We start from the raw sequence: 21,587 nt of genomic DNA, 5'->3' as shown, positions 1-21,587 counted from the left end.
GGTAACCAACCCAAACAAAAAAGATCCACATCATAGTTAAAAATAGCACAAGGAGAGAAGAAAAGGTCATTTGCCTATATGATCTGTGGGACAAAATCAAAGCCTATGTTCTCGGCTCAATTGCCAAAAGCCTCTGCAGTTGTGGCTGTCTTAGAAATGATAGGCTCTGAGTCACAAAGCCAAAGCCTTGAGAAAACTAACTACAAGTAACTCCTGAAATGGGATTATAACACTGTACTCTTTTTTTTTTTTTTTTTTTTTTTTTGCGGTACGCGGGCCTCTCACTGTTGTGGCCTCTCCCGTTGCGGAGCACAGGCTCCGGACGCGCAGGCTCAGCGGCCACGGCTCACGGGCCCAGCCGCTCCGCGGCACGTGGGATCCTCCCGGACCGGGGCACGAACCCGCGTCCCCTGCATCGGCAGGCGGACTCCCAACCACTGCGCCACCAGGGAAGCCCAACACTGTACTCTTAAGGTATGTTATCACTGTAAAATTCATCTTATTAGCAGACTGTTGCAGAATTCTATTTCAGGAATCTTTAAAAAAGAATTATGGGATGCCAAATACCCTTAAACACACGCGCACAAACACACACACACAACTGAACTTCTGTTCTGACAATTCTTGAGAGGAATCCAAATCTTAATACTCTTTACTGAAGAAGTAAGTTTTTTGGCATGTCTGCACTTCCACAATCTACTACAGTTGAATTAAGTCTACTCATGAACTTGTATGTCAGGTTCAACAGAATTGTAAGCAAGGTGGAACATTATACTTTTTCTAAATCAAAACAAACCAAAAGTGTTCTGGCCACAAGGAGGACTAAAGTCATAGGCTTTCTTACGCAAGCTGACGTCTTTGACATCTTTTGTCAAAGCAGGTCAGTTCATTCATTCAGTCAGTATAACTAATAGAACACATTTTGTGTAAAGGGCCATTTAGTATATATTTTCAGTTTTATGGGCCCTGTGGTCTCTGTACAGCTACTCCTTTCTGCTGGTGTAGCGTGAAAGCAGCCAGAGACAATATGCATGAATCAACATGGCTGTGCACCAATAAACTTTTAAATTTATGGACAAAGAGACTTGAATTTTATGTAATTTTCATGTGTCACAAAATACTATCTTCTTTGGATGTTCCCCCAATGATTTAGAAATGCAAAAACATTCTTAGCTTGCAGGCTGTATAAAAACAGGCCCAATCTGGCCCGTGAGCCATAATTTGCTAGCTCCCGACCTCAACCAACTCTTTAGGAAACCTGGTTTACACCACTTACTAGCCGTGTAACCGTGTCCTCGGCTCCACCAAAAAAGCCCAAACAACAAACAAAATCAACAAAAACGACAACAACAATAACTGAGTTATAACATCTTAATTTTCAGGTGACAGTTAATATTTTACCTTTATTTATTTAATTTATATTTAATTTATTTTATATTTTATCAATATAACAACAGCGGCAGCAACTAACATTTATTTTGAGCTTACCATCTTGCAAACAGCGTTCTAGGCATTTTAAATGTGTGCTAATTTATTTAATTCTCACCACAGCCTTGGGATGGGTATTTTATGATCATCCTTTCACATATAAGGAATTAGGCACAGAGAGGTTAAGTGACTTATCTAAGCTCTCACAGCTAGTAAAATGGTGGAGCTGAGGTCTGAAGAAGGTACTAGGTTCTGATTTTAACCACAACTGCCTCTAACCTCCAAATTTCCCTGCTCTTTTCTTTTTAAAATTTTATTTATTTAATTTTTTGCTGTGTTGGGTCTTCATTGCTGCACACACAGGCTTTCTCTAGTTGCGGCAAGCGGGGGCTACTCTTCATTGCGGTGCGTGGGCTTCTCCCTGTGGTGGCTTCTCTTGTCGCAGAGCACGGGCTCTAGGCGCGCGGGCTTCAGTAGTCATGGCACATGGGCTCAGTACTTGTGGCACACAGACTCCAGAGCGCAGGCACAGTAGTTGTGGCGCATGGGCTTAGTTGCTCTGCGGCATGTGGGATCTTCCCAGACCAGGGCTCGAACCCGTGTCCCCTGCATTGGCAGGCGGATTCTCAACCACTGCACCACCAAGGAAGCCCTCCCTGTTCTTTTCTTAAAGTCCCCATTTTTTTTTTAAACATCTTTATTGGAGTATAATCGCTTTACAATGGTGTGTTAGTTTCTGCTTTATAACAAATTGAGTCAGTTATACATATACATATGTCCCCATATCTCTTCCCTCTTGCGTCTTCCTCCCTCCCACCCTCCCTATCCCACCCCTCTAGGTGGTCACAAAGCACCTAGCTGATCTCCCTGTGCTACGCGGCTGCTTCCCACTAGCTATCTCTTTTACGTTTGGTAGTGTATATACGTCCATGCTACTCTCTCACTTTGTCCCAGCTTACCCTTCCCCCTCCCCATATCCTCAAGTCTATTCTCTAGTAGGTCTGCACTTAAAGTCCCCATTTCAAAGGACAATTCTCAGAAATTAAAATGCACAATAGAATAAGCATGTACAGTTAATGCTTACCAGTAAAGAGCTAATCCTTAGATTGAGCCTATATTGCTAGTTACAAAAAAGGCAACTTGATTCAAATGGATGCAAGCTTCAGTGTTCTCGTGGAAAAATCATGAACAATAGTCTGACTCCCTCCTGTGTGCATTGGCCCGTGAGAACAAACATTAGTGAAAATGCCCCAGAAGAGGGCTGCAAAAGGCAGGTCACTAAGACTTTCTCTAAATGACTCTTTATTCCCCTAATTTAAATTTGCCTCCTGCTTTGCTGTACACAGTGGCATTTATAGATTTATAAGGTTTGTCTATTACTGGTAGATTAGCAATGAACACTGCAAGCAGAGACGCCATCCTTGTAACAGTTACGGTAAAACTTAACTGAAATCACAACCTATTGGCGTGATCTATTTTCTTCGTCAGGTCTTTACCCATCTGTCGGTTCTGTAAGTTGACGTTCCAAATGCAAGTGGATACCCAAATAACGAACTCTTCAAAGGTCATTTGAAAAAAATTCTAGGGTATAGATTAAAGTTTATTTCCGTGTAGTCTTAAATTGCCAAAGTGGCTTTTAGAAATTATAACAAACCGTTATTGCTCCATATAACTGCAGAATAAAAACATCTCTGAAGAACTTGACATTGTAAGACTTTGGCTGGCCAAGGAAATAAGAATTGCTAAAACTGGATTCATTTCAGTTATTCCTCACTGGAAGGTAGTTACTTGCCAGAAAATTATTTCAGAGTCTATTTTCAATACTTCCATCGAAATGAGAAAGTTTAAATGACAGTTGATCTCTACGGCACTGGGGACCATCAGCAAGGCCAAGTACATTATAAGAACCCGAAGATGCAGGCTAGGCCAAGAGAGACTCCAAGACCAAAAGAGGCTCCAAGACCGAAATTCATCTGGCAAATACTAAAAAAATGTATCTAGTTTTCTCAAAAATTTTTTTAATTTGCTCTCAGCAAATTGCATAGTTCTACATAATGTGTGACTGCCTTGGTAAGAAAGAGCTAGTTCTCAAAAGAAAAAAAAAAAACAAACAACAAAAACCATTCCTGTTACTTGAAGCTGTCCATACAAAGTGTGACTGAGGAAAATCTCCGGCGCAGAAATGACCCTCTGACCCACTCTCAAAAGCCCAGCATCCGGGAGCCGTGCCTTCCACGCCCTCCCGCGCCTCCCATCTCTAGGCCTGCACCAGATCGTGTCAATTGTCTCTCTTAAAAAGCCCCCAGATACGGCCGTTCCTTCTCAGCTCCACTGCCGGTTACCTGGTGCCAGGTGCTCTACCGTCTCCCGAGAGACCACTGAAGACCCTTCTACCTGCTTCCACTCCGCTCCTGCAGCCAACACGGCTCAGGGACACATGCTCGCGTGACACGGGGCGTGCGCGCCGCCCGGAGGGAAAGCCACGCCGCCGCCGTAATGCGCCCACGAGGCCGCGTACGGTCCGGCCTCGGTCCGCTTCCGTGTCTCCTCCCGCACTCCCCCCCCGCCACGCTCTGCGTCCAGCCCCCAGCACACACCGTGGCTCTGTCGTCCACAGACTGCCTACGTGCTGCTCCCCCTCCCCGAGACGCCTCTTGTCTTCGCGATAACCTGAATCCATCCTTCCGATCTCCAGGCCGTACCACCTCCTTAGGAGAACCGTCTTTTGACCTCGCCTGGCTGAGATACCCCTGTTAATAACGAACAGGTCTCTTCTTCCCTCAGATCACTGACCACAACTGTAATTATACTTAGATCATGTCTAGTACCCCGGACCAGGGGTGCTACCCCCAGCAGACAAGCAGCTCTAGAAGGCGGGGTTCACCTCCCTTTGTGTTCATGTGGTACCCAAAGCCTCTGGGGCACGATAACAGAACACCCAGGAGGGGCTCCGTTAAGATTTATTTATTTATATTTGTGATACAATTCACATACCATAAAATTCACCCTTTTAAGGTGTACATTTCAGTGGTTTTTGGTATATTCACAAAGGTGTACAACTCTCACCACCATCTAATACCAGAATATCCCGTCACTCTACCCCACTGCCTGGCCCTGGAAATCGCTGATTTACTTTCTGTCTCTACGTATTTGCTTAGTCTGGAAATTTCATATAAATAAAATCATTTAACATGTGGCCTTAAAAAAAAAGAAGCAGGCATTTATTGCTATACATTTCCCTCTAATTTCTTTAGTTGCATCCTGTAAATTTTGGCATGTTGTATTTTAAGTTACTTTATAACGAGGTATTTTCTAATTTCTCTCGTGATTTCTTCTTTAACCCATTGGCTATTTAGGAGTATGCTGTTTAATTTCCACATAATTGTGAATTTCCCAAATTTCCTTCTGCTACTTATTTCTAATTGCATTCTGCTGTGGTCAGAGAACATACTTTGTATGTTTCCGACCCGTTTTACATTTCTTGAGGCTTGTTTCATGGCCTAACGGGTAGTCTATCGAGGAGGTGGAGCCGCGTGCGTTGGAAAGGAAGTGTACTCTGCTCGTGTTGAGTGGCGTGCTCTATACGGGGCGCTTAGCTCTAGCTGGTTTACCTTTCTAAGTGGTCACCATTCCACGTAGTATCACCCTAACGGTAAGAGGTACACACAGCGAAGTCTTTACTTCGGATTTGCCCTTAAACACATTTATTCTGAAGAACTCTAAGGAGAGCAAAGTAGGAAATAAACGTAGCTGTTCTACCTTTCCTCATTAATATCATATCTATCTCATGGCCATGGTGTAAAAAAAAAAATGATTTCAAAAACCCTGGGGCTTCCCTGGTGGCGCAGTGGTTGAGAGTCCGCCTGCCGATGCAGGGGATACGGGTTCGTGCCCCGGTCCGGGAGGATCCCACATACCACGGAGCGGCTGGGCCCGTGAGCCATGGCCTCTGAGCCTGCACATCTGGAGCCTGCGCTCCGCCAAGGGAGAGGCCACAACAGTGAGAGGCCCGCATATAGAAAAAACAAAAAACAACAACAACAACAACAAAAAACCAAAAACCCTGCAAATAAAAAAAATTAGTACAAGTGAAGTGAAATGCTATTTTAAACAACTAATACTGAAATTTAGTTTGCCCAAGCATTTTCTTAAAGAAAGATCATATTTTGCCTGATACAGCAAAAATAAATTTCACAATACAGAAACTTCACTTATGAAATATTCTCTGGAAGTAGCATCCACTGCAGACTTTTCAAAAGTAGACCTTATGAGGCAAATATGGAAATTATGATACATCAGTGTGCAAAAATTTTCTAATAAAATCTTTGTATCATTCTTGTATAAGGTTTGCAGTTAGTTCTCTCAAAATGCATACAAGATAAAATTTGCTGATTTTCTTCAACATACTTAGGAAACATAATTGGATTTTCAAACTTGAGAGAAAAATGCAAAACAATATCACTTGTATAGCATGAAGTTCACATCTACATTTACTGAAAAAAAAGACACAGTATTTAGGATCTTAAGCAAAAATCCATAAAAATATTTACCTTATTCTACTGTATAATATAAAAGCTTACCACTTTAGTAAAGTACTAAGATTTCTCAATGTACATGTATGTGAATATGACCTAAACAATGACTACTGAATTATATGAAGTTACAAATCCAAAGGTATGGTTAAGTTTGGGTTCTGGTTATCACATAATCAACACTCAGAACTCACACCAAGTATCCATGAGCTGCTTCTAAATCACTGACATCTTTACTTGGGCAACAGGAAAATTCAACTCCAAAAGTACAGCACAAGTTTCTAACTGACTAAACTGCGGAGTTCCTGGCTCTGGGCTGAGATTTTACACTTACAAAACAACTGGACTCAAAGTCCAAACCTAACACCTGAAATGATAAATCTCAGAAAATTACTTTTAACTCTAATTTGCTTTTCCTAGTCCTGGTCCTACTCACTCTTCTTCATTTTCACCCTGAACACCTACCTTTGTAGCCTACGTCCTCTTACTGAAAGTAATAAAAGCATTTTACTTCTTAACCCTGCCTGGTGAATCATTTTCAGACTAGTAAGTTTCAAGGTAGTGTTAGTAATAGAAGGGTGCTTTCCATCCCCAAGTAATGACATTAACTCTATGATTTAACTACGTGTGAGAAAGTTACGTATCGCAAAGGCATTTTAGAAGGCGCTGTGGCTTATGCAGTCATGGTAACCACCATGAAACACTGGCCTGAATCTAAAAATACATTTGTCATGCTGGTACCTCATGCCTTCTTCCAATTTTGATAACCATGTCAGAGTAAATCCACACAACTATGGTACACGTAGATGGCAGTGATAATAATAGGGGTGCAGAGAGACTTCTGAAACTGTCTTCATGACTAAAATTAAGGTAATAGCAGGTACATTTATTCTTATTCACAGTGTGCCTGGCTAGATCTTCTTTCACATTGGTTCCTGAGGCTCCCAAGCTCAACTGAGCACTTCTGGTGAGGCGAGGTCCTGGAGGTCTCTGCATCCTACCCATGCCTGGATGCAGAAAGACTTAAGAGCACAGTTACCACATGTGAAAGTGGGGAAGAAGGTTCAGCTGCGGCTATTCCTTCTTCACACCCTCTTTTCTCCTAGCTGTCATGAACCAGAAGCCCCTGGTTTTTTCCTGCTGCCTTTCCGGCCATCCTTGGCCATTAAGTCTTGGAGCTCCTCAAGGTAGATATCGGGTCTCACTTAATAGTCTCTCCCTAGGAGATCTCGTCCACATCTACAGCTTTATTTATCACACTAACAAACACAGGCACAAGGGTAAGGAGAGTTACTTGTATAGTAATAGGCTGTATGAAAAGAGCTAGCTGGGTAATCATAGGCTGTATGAAAGAAAAAAAAAACCTAAAAAGTAAATCTGCTGGAATCAAAACAAGGACCTGTCTTGCATGGTATCAGCTACTGTCTTTTCTCCAATCTTGCCAATTTCTATTAGAATGAGTTATTGTTAGAAAATAGCATTCTTTTTTTTTTTTTTTTCTACTGGAAATGTGTGTACAGCTGGCAAATCATCTGCTCTTAGTACGTTACGATGCAGACAAGTCCAATCGAAATGACTGAAAGGATACTAAAAACTCACCTGGAATGTTAATTGATAGGTTAATAGTAACATATCTTAAACCACTTTTAAACTGATACTTTAATTATCTCATATTTTACGTGTGTGTACCCGTGAAGACTAAAAATCAAAATAGATTTTAATGGAATGCCACTCAATGACGAAGAGGAACAAACTACTTTTTGTAGTATTGCTGTGATACACACAATATGGCTGAGTTGGAAGGGAATTAGGCTCAACGAAAAAGTCAACACTAAAGATGACATACCCTGGGCTTCCATTTATATAACATTATTGAGATGACAAAATTATAGAAACAGAGGACAGGTTGGTGGCTGCCAGGGGTTAGGGCTGGCAAGTGGGGGAGGTAGGTGGGTATAGTTATCAAACGGCAACTTGAGAAATCCTTGTGGTGGAACTGCTCTGTATCTTGACTACAGTAGACACAAGAAGCTGTACATGTGATAACAAGTGCACGGGAACTAAATACATACATCCACAAAGGAGTTCAGGTAAAACGAGGGAAATCTGAACAGGATCTCCATTGTTGTCAATGTTAGTATCCTGGAAGTTACATTCGGGGGAAGCTATGTAAAGGGTACATGGGTTATTTCTCCTAACTGCATATGAACTTACAATTATCCCCAATTTACAATTTAATAAGAACAAAAAAATAGCTTTAAGGTGTTTACAGCACACTCGCAAAGACAGTTTAGATTATCCACCCCTGACTACAGAATTCTAATTTTTTAAAGTAGTTTTCCTCCAGTTCATCCACATTCCGTGCTGTTGATGTCAGCCCATGAAGAAAGGCAGATTTAGGTCGACAAAAGGAGAAATGTCTTGAGGTTATAAAGAACACAATAAAAACATATTAATATTTTAGAAAGTAGATCTTGAAATGCACTTGAAAGTTTGAGATCATAATGACATACATAAGCATTTATGACCTAAGAAAAACTGCCTCCTTTGGTACTTTGAAGTATTATAAAAAAATCACACGGAATTAAATTACAAAGCTAACACACTTGTTTACGCAGCTGGTCTTTTTTAAAATGGAGGAACTTTAAACCTACAATTCTAATAGGCTTATTGGTGACACCCCAATCCTTTGAAAAATAAATGAAATATCATAAATCATCTGACAGTTCTTAAGCTTAGATTTTTATCATCACTCAGACACTTTAACAATAAAAAGCAATATGAAAGGATAGGATCTTGTTTATGTGACCTATAAAGTTTAAGACAGAAAATAAATCATACTATTAAATGTCATTTAGAACTCTTACTTCAATACTTAGGATTGAATTGGCATAATATTCTTGGTAGTTCCTATGAGAATTCATACAAGTAGGGTAGGTTTCCTTACAAAATATTTCAGAACTCTGGCATTTCCTGTGATAAATGAAGCAATAAAGCTTTGGAATTGCAATCGGGTATATTTAAGCACTTCATATAGGCAACCGGACTGCCATCTTGCTGGGTATCTAACACTATGAATTTATTATTTTGCATTCAAAGGAATGTTTGAATACTTATAAAAAGTAAAGGATTGGGGTAAGCCCTTTTCATTTTAAGCTATGAATTTAGGACCACATTATAGTTACAGAGTTCAATCTTTATTTTCTGGCGAGTTCATTTAATGAAAATTATTCACAAATTTTGCAGGAAATGTTGAAATGAAGAATCCATAAATACCCTGAAACTGCTTAAGATTCAACAGAAGAGCAGGAAGATCTAAGTGTTAGCCACAGGATCCTGAGAATTTTTATCATAGTTAAGTTTCAAGAAGATAAATTATGGGAGACATTCTCCATGACCCGACTGTAAGGTAAATTTAATGACTGGTCAATGATCAGTCCAGTGACATTCCAATTCTTACAAAAGTGTGCCTTCAGACGTCCCCTGCGCTAGCATGAGGGGACTGAGGTCAAAGCTGGGCCGATGTAAGACTGTAATCGTCTTCGATTTCAGTCGTTTTTCAAATTCATTCTAGGATACAGATACAGAAACCTCAGTCTCCAAATAAAGGCTTAACCAATGTCACATCCCTATCAGACTGTGTACAGGCATTTAATAAACATTTGAATCAATGACTGAATTAATGATATCAGAAAGCCAACTTCTTATATCCTGCATATCATATCGTTGCTAATAAAGAATTCTTAAAGATTAATTTTAAAATGTACATCATCTTTCATGAAATTATTATTAAATATTGAATATATACCAAACAGTATTTTTGCATATGTGTAAGTTACAATGACAAATAATAACACGAACACCTGTCTTCCTCCTGCCGAGATTAGGGATCAGAACGTTACCAGTCACTCCCAAGTCGTCTCTGTGGTCTTTTCCATTCCAATTCCACTCCTCTTGGCTTGCCTTCTCCCCAAACACCTTGAATTTTTTCCCTCACTTTCCTTTACAGTGTTAGCATATGTATCCCTGATCAAATCAAGAAGCAGATCTTAAATTCTGTAAGATTTGGGATGGAATTATATTGGTTGGAATCCTACTGGAAGCATTCTTATACATTCCTAAGGTTCCCCGGTACTGGTATGTTTGAACACGGCGCAATTACGCCTTCTCTTGTTGACGGCTGTCTGAGTTCTTTCTGGTTTTCTGGAACGTTGTCATATGCGTTTCTCCATGTATGTTTGCAAGAGCTTCTACCTCTGGGAGTGGAACTGCTGGGTTGGTATATGCACAAGTCGTTAGATAATGACAAAGTTTTTCAAGGTCGATCCAACTGACACCACCACTAGTGAGGGTCAGAGGGGTCGGGGTGCCCCACTGCACAGCCAGTCTGCTGGGTATAAAATAGTACCTCCCTGAGATATATTTTTATTTCTTTTTTTTTTTTTTGCGGTACGCGGGCCTCTCACTGTCGTGGCCTCTCCCGTTGCGGAGCACAGGCTCCGGACGCGCAGGCGCAGCGGCCACGGCTCACGGGCCCAGCCGCTCCGCGGCACGTGGGATCCTCCCGGACCGGGGCGCGAACCCGCGTCCCCTGCATCGGCAGGCGGGCTCTCAACCGCCGCGCCACCAGGGAAGCCCCCTGAGATATTTTTTTAAGCTCTTCTTTTCTCTCTTTTGGAGTAAAATTTATATACAATGACACGCACAAATCTTAAGTGGACCATCGCATGAGCTTTTACAAATGCGTATACCTTGTAACCCACACCATAAACACGCCTCAAAAAAAGTGCCTTCATGATCCTTCCCAGCCATTCGTTGCTGCATCCCCTAGAGGCAACCGCGCTTCGGATTCTTTTCTCTCACAGACACATTTTGCTTGTTCTAAAACTGCACAGAAATATGGAGAAACACCGGATGTATCTTTTGGACGAGGCGCCTCCCTCAGTCAGTATGATGAGGTTCCGCCGCGTTGCTGCTGGCACCGGTGCTGTCTCTGTCTCTCCGAGCGGTGCTCTGTTTCATGAATACACCAGCCTGTTTACCCATTCTCTTACTGAGACACCTGGGCTGCTTCCAGTTTTTGGCTATTATGAATGAAGTCATCACATATCCATATGCTACGTACTTCTTGTGAACATCTTATGGACTTACATCTTGTGGACTTACATCTTCATTTTTCTTGGGTAGATACCTAGCAGTAGAATTGCTGGGTCACCAGGTAAGTGTATGTTTAGCTTTATAAGGAAACTTCCAAATCATCTTCCTAAGAGGTTGTACCATTTAACCCTCGCACACAACATGTAAGAGTTCCAGTTGCTCTACATCCTTATTTACATTTGGTGTCACCCACCTGTTTGATTTTAGCCATTCTGGTGGGTATCTCACTATCGTTTTAACTTGCGTTTCCCTAGTGACTAATGATGATGAACACAGGCTTACTGGCCATTCAAATACCTTCTGTTGTGAGTGTTGTTGTTAGAAAGTGTCTTTTCAGATCATTTGTCCCCTGTCCCCACTTTGTGTTTTTGTTATGGAGTTGTATAAATTCATTATCTATGTAGCCCTTTGACAAATACAGGTTTTGTATTTTTTCCCAGTCTGTGGCTCATCTTTTTGTTTGCTCAATGGTGTCTTTTTTTTTTTTTTTTTTTTTTTTTTTTTTTGCGGTACGCGGGCCTCTCACTGTTGTGGCCTCTCCCGTTGCGGAGCACAGGCTCCGGACGCACAGGCTCAGCGGCCACGGCTCACGGGCTTAGTTGCTCCGCGGCACGTGGGATCTTCCCGGACCAGGGCACGAACCCGTGTCTCCTGCATCGGCAGGCGGATTCTCAACCACTGCGCCACCAGGGAAGCCCTCAATGGTGTCTTTTGATGACAAGTTTGTTTGTTTTTTTTTAATTCTGATAAAATCTAAGTCATACATTTTTTCTTATGGTTGTTGCTTTCTACATTTAAATCTTTGCCTACCTCCAAATCATGAAGATATTCGCTGATGCTTTTTTCTAAAAGCCTTATGGTTCTAGCTTTTACATTTAAGCAATATGATCCATCTCAAATTAATCTTTGTGCATGGTGAAAGGGAGGCATTGAGATTTCTTGTTTTCCATATGGATATCCAGTCATTCCAGCACCACTTACTGAAAACCTTTCCTTTCCCCACTCGGTTGCTTTGGGTCTCTGTTGGAAATCCAACGGCCGTAGAACTGTGGGTCTCTTCTGGCCTCTCTATTCGGTTGCCTCTGTCTGCTTGTTGGTCTTTATGGCAGCACCACACTATCTTGGTTGCTGTAGCTTTTATGGTTAGATTATGAAGTCAGCTCCTCCAGCTGTGATTTTGAGATTGTTCTGGATAGTCTCAGTCTTTTACATTTCCATACAACTTTTAGAATCGGCTTGCCAATTAAAAAAAAAAAGTCTGTGGGATTATGATAGGGATTAAGTTGAATCTATAGGTCAATTTGGGGAGAACTGTCATCTAATTGGGTCTTCCAATCCACGAACATGCCCTCCTTCTTCATTTATTCAAGTCTGCTTTAATTTTTCTCAATAATGTTTTATTGTTTCCAATGTAGAAATTTTTGCATGACTTTTGTTAATTTTATTCTTAGATGTTGTACTTTTATTAAAAATGGGAAATAGGCATATTATTGATAATCTCAATTCAAAATAGGGCTGCTCCATCATACACACTCTTTTTGGAAATACTAAATACATCAAAATTCTGGGCAATTTTGTTTAATAAACAAACCAATAAACATAGTATGTTCTGAAGAGCAAGCAAGAGAAGAATTTCTACAAATGGGACAAGGACTCCACAACTTGAGGGTAGAGTAAAGGAATGGATATAACGCAAGAGCGTTCATGCTGGAAACGGGATGGGGAAGTTTCTTTAATCCACTCACTTTAAGTACATTCTGTGATGGGGCAAGAAGGGGGTTATCTATCTGGAGCTGCACTGATCTTCTAAGGATGGGACTCTTGGTACCTCAGTGTTCCAAAGCCAACTCCTTTTGGACTTCTGGCCCACGAATCGTAAGCAAGCGTTTCGAGAAGCGTAGAGCAAGAAGTATCTAGCTTTGACTTCCGAGCAGATACAGCACAAGCCCTTTGTCCTCTGCTAAAGACAGGCCTGTATCCCAAAGCGCGTAGGTTTCCCACGTGGCCTCCCTTCTCCTGCAACTTGTTTCACTCCCTTCACCTCACCGCTGCCCTCTTCCTCACGCCCTGCTTCTTCCTGGTATCTCACTGATTTCACTTTCCACCTTCACTGTCTGATCTTTCAGGCGTCTGTACTGATCAGGACCTGGGGGTGAATGCGGGGGTCAAATCCTTCCATCACACACCACCTCCAGCCCTACAAGGCACCAACCCTCCCTTCGTCTGTGGCCTCTGCTGGTCTCTTGCTGGCTTCTCTTTTGGTTTCACTTTGTGTAAGTCTTTTCTCCGTATGCTTTGCCTTAACTTCCTTCCCACACTCTTCTTGATCAAATGTGCCCTCGTCCTGAAGCCTGTCTTTTGCTTTATCAAGGTTGACACTGCCACGCTCCTCGTCCGTAGCGCCCTTCACGATGGGCCTCGACATCGGCGGCCGCTGGGTGAGCCAACTCCCCTCCCTCTTCACTCGAAGTGTCTCATTACTTCGTTTGCCTCGGCAATTTCCTTGATCTTTGGTGCCTCATCGGGACTAGGAGCAGAGACTGGGTCTGAGGCCCTTTTGGTTTGACCACCTGCGCCCCCATGTCTCCCCTCCTCTGCCGCCCTTCCTCCTCCTCCTCCTCCTCTTCATTAATACCACTGGCCACCGCTCGTACTCTTCCTCCCCTGCTTCCGGCCTCGTGCTACCTCACATAGCGGTGGACACATTTCCTCGCTGAAAGAAGCCCCGAATTCTTCTACTTGGTCACTGGTGAGGGACAGGGCCTTAAGCTCATTAACAATTCTTTGGTCGGCTGTTTCTACACTTTCTGAAGGAATCTTAGCCAAGGAGTTGCTTACAGTAAGACCAAGAAATATAGCCTATTTGGGTAAATGTAACTTGTTCAAATCAAATACTCTTTCATCCTTCATCAGATATACTTACCTATGTAAGAAACAAAATACCTTTGACCTCTTTCTTTTCATTGTTGATCTTGGGCTAAAGATGACTCCAGTTTTTGTTTTCTAGCTGTCCACGCATTTTTCTGGATTGATTTTTATTTCTTTCATAAGCACTTTCTACTCAAGAAGTTGCTGTACTATCCTTTTCTTCTTCTGAGGGAAGCAAAATGAATAAAGCAGGTCTATATGCTCTGTGAATATGAGTTGGTATATCCTCTGGGCAATCAAACTGAAGAACTCAATTCGTGGCCTGAATATCTAACACCCTGGCTATAGTATCAGTAGCAAAGAGCACAGTTCACTCGCTTGCAGATAAACTTATGACAGACTTGCATTTTTCTCATCTGCTGTTGTCAACCACAGAAGTCAAGAATAGAAATACCAGAGTATAAGCAGTAGGAAACTTGGTTTAGGGACTGAACCTCTCGACAACTGGAAAAAAATATAATACTTCTCAAAAAGGAATGCAGGATACTTATTTCTTACTTCAGCTCACAACCTATGCAGTTTTATTCCAAAGGGACAGGGATGTTATAGTTTACTTTTCTCACCAACTCAAACATATTCAGAGATTTTCAAACTCAAGTACACAAGGTACAAGGTCTTTTACAGATCTGACTTGTTTTGCCTAGAAAAAAGCAAAGTCAATGTTTTTTAGAAAGATTTTTTCTTTTCTTTCTTTTCTTTTCTTCTTCTTTTTTTTTTTTAATAACAGCATTCATAGTGTCAGCAAAGGTCCATGCCCAAAATTCTATTCTACTTCATCATGAACTAACCTTTGGAGACTGGTGTCATGAACACTTACTGTTTCATCCTTGTGTTCAATAGTCAGACCTGTATGCAAACAAGTATAATATATTTATGTGGTTGATCTTCTCAAACACCTTGTCTCAGGTCTTTCCATCAATGATGAGATTGCTGAAAAGCCAGGATTCTTTCCTAATTCTCAGAAAAGGCCTGAGAAATAGATAAGTTCTCTCGTAGAAAGTATTATCAGGACCCAGAGTCTGTCTGTCCAAGTCTATTAAGAATGATAAAAAGCTTCCAGTACTGGGATAAGGAAAATCAAAGTCTTGCCAGATCCTGTTCTGGCAGCTCCAAGTACATCTTTACCCTGCAAAGCCAGGATTAAAAAAAATCTGTTCTCTATTATTGCCTCCATAAAGGCCCAAAGGAATCATTTTTGAAAATTCTTTAAGTTCAAAACTATTTGCTGGTTGACTTATACTTGAAGGATTGTTTAAACAGATATAAAAAGCTCTAAGTTACCTATTCTTTTCTTCAAAATCTTTTAAGTATATTCCATTCTCTTGCATTGATTGAAATCTGAGGCCACCATAATTTCCCCCCTTATAAAAAAAACTCAACCTATTGGCCTGGTTCCCCAAAGGAATTGTTCTTTACCTCTGAGGTCCAGCACTTTTACTAGGCGCAGACACACAGGACGCCCCTTTAATATGCAGATTCTAGTTGTCTTTTATTTCAGAAAAGCTTAGTCTCTAAATATTGGATTTACTCCATTAGTCTGGGTGTCTTGTTGTATCTACAATTATATATACGATGGACCTGTTCTGCCTGTCTTCTGTTAGCAGCGGGCTACAAACTGAGGTACATTTAGAGCTATGTGAAGACTAAGAGATACGTTGGCACCGATCGTTTAAAGGCAGTCAAGTTCCAGATCCTCCACCTCCATCCTTCCTCTTACCGATGTCTTCCGGAACGTACCTGAAGCTAAGGGACCGTGCCGGCCTCTTCTCACTGCCTTTCCCCTCCTTCACCATCACTCTTTGCCCACTTTACCAAAGAAATGCACACCACTCACAAGTGCACTGCCTTGGAATATAAAAACCCTCCAGGAAGCCAAACGTGTAAATCCTCCTTTACTCAGAGCACTACAGTAAGGATTTGTTCCCTCCCCATCATACATATAACATACATATTTCATTAAGAAATGGAGTGTGTGGGCCCATGTTCATAAATGACTAAATCAGATACATAGTAGAATGAAGCAGTAATGAGAGTGTTTTTACTTAAGGACCTTACCTTCCAAAACCCTTATTACTGTAAATGATACAACTCAACTCTGGGAGACTTTAGGGAGTGCAAAGCAAAGAAATCTTGAAGGCAGCAGCATCACTGTATCCAGGCAACACGTGGCAAGGCTCTGTGCCTTATCTATTTGTCTGTGTTAGAATTAGAATTCAGCTGTGTGATGGTTGTCATGGAAACGTACATTAACATATTTATTTGAGCTGAAAAATCAAGTCGGATTTTTACTGACAGAAGGAAGTCTGACTTGGAAGATAAGTTTAAAGTTGATGGCTAAGCTCTGTCAATTAGATTAAACAGCAACCATTTTCCCTAAATTGAGTGATGTACATTATAGCTGCAAGGTTTTGATAAAAATACGCTTCAAACATATGTTAAGACAAAATATTCCTCTATAAACTCATTGTATGTGCGTAAGTATATATTAAAATTAAAAATGTTTCTAAATAACACTTTCTAAGCATATTGGGTTAAACAAGGTGCCTCCAAGTAAAAGAGTAATAAATATAACAGTTCTTTGATAAATCTTAGTTAAGCCTTTTTAATAAACTTTCCCAAACCGAGAAAGTGATAATATATCCCTTTCAAAGTCAGACGGTTTCCAATTCTTTGCTTTCCACAAATGATTGAGTAATTGAGTTGTTGGTAGATAGATCATTAAACTAATTTATAGATCGCTTTTTGATCTCTGGCACATACCTCAGAAGGATGAGAAAAGTTAATAACTGACGCAGCTCTGGCTTTTACTGTAAACACTGATATTTTAAACCCAAAGGCGTTACATCATCTTTTAAACGTCTGTCTGACTTGGCTCCCTTCTCGCGTCTCTAATCCCTATGACCTCACTCTTTTTCTGTATCATCTCTTTTCCCTTCCACGCCTTCCAATTTTGTTTTCATTCCCTTGGTACTTTTGTTTTTTTCCTTCGACTGTTCTTTCCCGGGTTCTGCTTCTATTTTATAATTAAACCTAATTATAACTATTAATTTATAACTGATAATGGCACCATTTCCCATTTTGTGTGTGATATAACATAGGAATCCAACAGTATGCACTTTCATATGAGCAGTCTCTTGCCCCAACTTGATGCATTGAAAAACCTACCCATCCTTTCCCCCAGTGGTTTACAATACCAGTTTTGTTATAAATCTAGGTTCCATATACAGACGGATCTGTTTCTGAATTCTCTATTCTTTCCATTGGCCAATTTGTATATCTTTATACCATACACTGGCTTAATTATTATAATTTTACATTAAGTCACAATATAGGTAGGAAAGACACTTTGTGTTCGCTTTGTCTTTGTAATTCTTGGACCACTCCTCTACCATGTTAAGTTCAGAATTATAATGTTAAGCATCACCAAAATAACAACATTAAAGATGGATACTACTACTACTAGTAGGAGTAATGTTAAAACCCCCCAAATTTGTGAGGAATTTGATTCTACGTGCATGGAGAGAATTAATACCTTTGCAACATTAAGTTTTCCAATCGATTAATACTGTGTTTCTCTCCATTTAATTGGACTGTAGCTAATGTCTTTCGATAAAAGCTTATAACTTTCTCAATAAAGGCTGTAGACATTATTTGTTAGATTTATTCAAATGCTACTTACATTGTGCCTCTACTGTAAATTGTATATTTTTTAAATTGCATTTTCTACAGTAACTCCACTGTGGAGAAGCCTGGCGACACCAAGTGATGAAGGTTAACATCGCCAGTGATGTCATGTTGATTGGATGTGACATAATCATGAGAAAACATCAGACAAACCCAAACTGAGGTCCACTCTACAAAGGATCTGACCATTACTCTTCAAAGCGTCAGGTCCCAGAAAGAAGAGATTAAGAAATTGCTGCAAATTGGAGTAGACTAAAGAGATAACAGCTACCTGGGTTTGACCCTGAAACAGAAAAAGGACATCAGTAGAAAAACTGGGAAAATCTGAAAAAAGCCACAGTTCAGTTAATATTATTGTATCAATGTTAATTTCTTAGTTTGAGAAGATATACCACGGCTACGTAGGATGTTAATTATTTCAAAATAAAATGTTTTTTAAAAATTACATCCTCTGTTTTGTTTCTGGTTTTGCTGGTCCATAGACATGCAATTGGCTTTTCCACACAGACTCTGTATCCAAAAACCTTGCTCAACTTAATGCTAAGAATTTAGCTGCAGAGTTCTGGAAAATTTCTACATAGACATTTATATCATTTGCCAATAGTGACAGTTTTTTTCTTCCTTTCTATTCCCACACTTTTTTCTTTTTATTTTTTTTAGGTTTTTCTCCCCTATTTTACTCTGCTGGCTAGGATCTCTGGTACAATATTGATTAGAAATGGTGATATCATGGATCCTTATCTTTTAAGAGTTAAATTATATCTGCTAATAGCCAGAGATAATTTTAATTTCATCAGAATAATCTAAGGAAACTAAATTGCTTTTGCCTTGAACATTTCTATCATAGAGATAGCAATACCCTTTTAAAAAATTTTCCAATGCTAAAATGTTTATTTGAAAAGCATGAAAGAATACACAACACAGAGAAAAAGAAGTAACGTGAAGACAAAAAAGAAAAGCAATATGGTGTTATGTTATTAAAAGAAAATAAAAGCTGTGACATTAACCTTGTAGACAACTGACATGTTCCAAACTTTGCTTCCCCCCTCATGGTGTGGAGCCGTCACTGAGAAGTAGTGTCAAGCCAGAGTCCACATTTCCAAACCCTCCTCCCTTGCACCAGATGTGGTCTTGTGCATAGCCGTCCCCAAAAGAATGGGGCTGAATGTCAGATCTCAGGTTGAGGCTTTCCAGAAGCGGGCGAGGCAGCTTCCTGCTCCTTCCCCAGCTACCGGAGGACTCAAAGGCCCAGGTTAACAACAGTTACCGATTGATGGAGGACGCCCTCAGTGTACTACTCATTAGCAATAAATACTCTTTAATTAGGTTAAAGCTGTTACATCTTTTGTGGTCCGCTTACTATAGCACTTAGCTTTCCCCAACTAACATAAAAAATGGTATCTTTAAGTGGGGCGCAGACCAAACAAAAAAAATCTAAGATATATGACAACTGCTTAGCAGCCCGGCAGCAGGAAAGGGAGAGACCGAGTAAAGGACAGAAGGACAGTCATGTCACACAGTCACAAAACTTTTAATACAAGTACTGCCTGTGAAAAGGGATCCATGGTGACAGAAGTGGAAAAGTGACTGTCTCCAGGGAGCTAAGTGGAGAGCGGCCTCCGTCCGGGGCAACAGAGATGCTCTGTATCTTAGTCTTCGTGGCGGCCTACACGGTGTATAGACTGTCAAGCTCACTGAACCGAGAGCTGTGTGTTCACTCTCTGTAAATTATACCTCAATGCTTGAAAAAGCCTGAGATAGCTTCAGAGCTATCTAGCTCTAACTAAGTGTTAACTGAGTGTCTAACTAAGCCTATAGGGAAAAAGAGATGGAAAACAATATCAGAATAACATTATTACTTGCTGCATTTATTGAGAATTTACAAGAAAGAAATCTGCACAGGCAAGAAGTGACAGGTTTGAGAGCAGAACTGAAAGGGAGTAGAGAATCCAAAAATCTGGAGGCTCCCAGGGTTAGGAAAGCTGACCGCTTCCGGATTTTACACAGTTACTAAGAGAGGAGACTGAAAAAGGCTTTGAGCAAAAATGGCCTGTTAGGTTTTGTCAGGTGAACAGGGAAGTCAGCCTCGCTGCGGATCAGGCTGAGTAGGTGAACGTCCCCAGGAAGCCTGTTTCAAACGGCCGTCCAAGGGCCCCCGTAAACGGAGAGAGGGAGGACCAGGAGAAAGGAGGCAAAGGAATAAATTAGGCGTGGGACTTCCTGGCATGCTGTTTTGGCTAGAGTGACCATACGCGATTTACTGTCCAACCCGGGACAGTTTTGAGGGTGCAAGAGGGCATTATCACTTGAACCTGCACGAGGGATATAAACTGAGACTGTCCCTGACAGATGGGACGCGTAATCCCTCCGTCTGGCATATGGGGTCAACTACAAGGAGGTAGGTCAGAAGCCAGCTAAGTTTCTGAGGGAGTCACACTGCCAGCCCCCCACCCCCCAAGTCTTGCCTCTAAGTCTCCAGCTGACTCCTAAAACAATGCTCTAACCACCAAAACTGCATGATCGTAAAGCAGGAAACAAAGGTTACACAGCCTCCAAGGCGGGAATATTCCCCCAATGTCCGTTTAAGTGTGACCTTGGAGGACGATGGGCAAAGAAGAACCTTCCAGAAGACACTCAGGTCCTAGGGAATAATGAGCAATGGAGCTCCTTCTAGAGAGCAGGGCCAGAGTCTAAGCAAGGGACGTCTTCTGGCCCAGACAACGGTTCTTCCAAACGCTTCTTGCCGTTCCATTTTGTGGGGTCACTGTCAGTATTCCTAATTCTAAATGTTCCCTCAGCCTCAGAAAATTAAACACAAACTTGTAAGTTGAAACTTGGGCCTAATGCAATAAATTATGGACACTACACGTAACGTGATGGGGGTGAGAATAAACCCAAAGAGTCTTTTACAAAGATCACTCACTGAACTGCCTGCCAGAAGGCCATGCTTCTCCTCCAACCTTCCCTGTTAACTTTATGACCCTGGATAAATCACGATTTCTCCCGACTTCAGTTCCTTCATTTGTAAAATGAATAAGAGGATGCCTTCCAGTTCTGTAATTCTAATTCAAAATTCTTGACCTCGCTGAGCCAAAAGAACTACAAAAATCCTCCACAAATGTCATTACCTGGAGCATCCATAAGAGACTGGGTCTGGTTTTTACAGCAAAAGCAACTCAGCACAATTCTAAAAAGTTATATTGGCAAAGAAGAATCCTGGCACTTTTTCATTTCTTGATTTTTTCTATATTATTTTGCTCTCGTTATAGTACATTAAGGAATAAAATATAACCCTTTTTGAAGTGGAAAAAGACACTTGCCTTCCATTTCATTAGGCTTTCGAAACTAGTCCAAAAAGAGGAGGGAGCTGCACTGCACTTAAAATTTCAATTCTTTTGTAATGTTCACAACCTAAAATTTTGAATGTCTTAAAAACCAAAATGCTATTTGGAGAAGACTTTTAATCCAAAAAAACCATAATAATACATTTTATTAGTTATATAGTCAAAAATAATATTCATCAAATCCTAAAAATATTATTTTTTCAAATAATTAAAATCTGAAAAAAGTGTTTGCTAAATTTCAACTTTTGATGCCTCTAATTTCTGGAAGAAATTAGCACTCAGGACTCTGTCTTCTACACTGATAAAAGATAAGACAAAAACTACTATTCTACACTGATACTTTGTTACTCACAATTAATATAGTTTTATACATGTATAAAAATAAGAGCCAAACATATTTGAAAAGCAGGACCCAAACTTTGTCACTTCAAATCACAATATGTTGTCGGGAATTCCCTGGCGGTCCAATGGTTAGGACTCAGTGCTTTCACTGCCAGCCCAGGTTCGGTCCCTG

At 40.8% G+C, this 21,587-nt stretch overlaps 1 protein-coding gene across 46 annotated transcripts in view; it reads right to left on the bottom strand.

The window, feature by feature from the left end:
- The window catches only part of ZNF438 (zinc finger protein 438), a 221,383-nt gene that overhangs the window by 90,844 nt on the left and 108,952 nt on the right, over positions 1-21,587 (bottom strand). For 6 of the 46 annotated variants that reach the window (XR_010839938.1, XR_010839936.1, XR_010839937.1 and 3 more), the window contains one exon: positions 14,863-14,891. The exons of 39 other annotated variants lie outside the window; for them this stretch is intronic. The gene's annotated coding sequence lies outside the window, so the exon portion shown is untranslated. Of the gene's footprint in view, positions 1-14,833; positions 14,892-21,587 lie in introns of those variants that run through there. One more of the 46 variants, XR_010839956.1, reaches the window with a different exon arrangement.

The sequence above is a fragment of the Kogia breviceps genome, chromosome 3 (assembly GCF_026419965.1).
Source record: "Kogia breviceps isolate mKogBre1 chromosome 3, mKogBre1 haplotype 1, whole genome shotgun sequence".
Lineage (NCBI taxonomy): Eukaryota > Metazoa > Chordata > Mammalia > Artiodactyla > Physeteridae > Kogia > Kogia breviceps.
The sequence above is the reverse complement of the archived record's forward strand: the minus strand, read 5'-3'. Positions and strand labels throughout refer to the sequence as shown.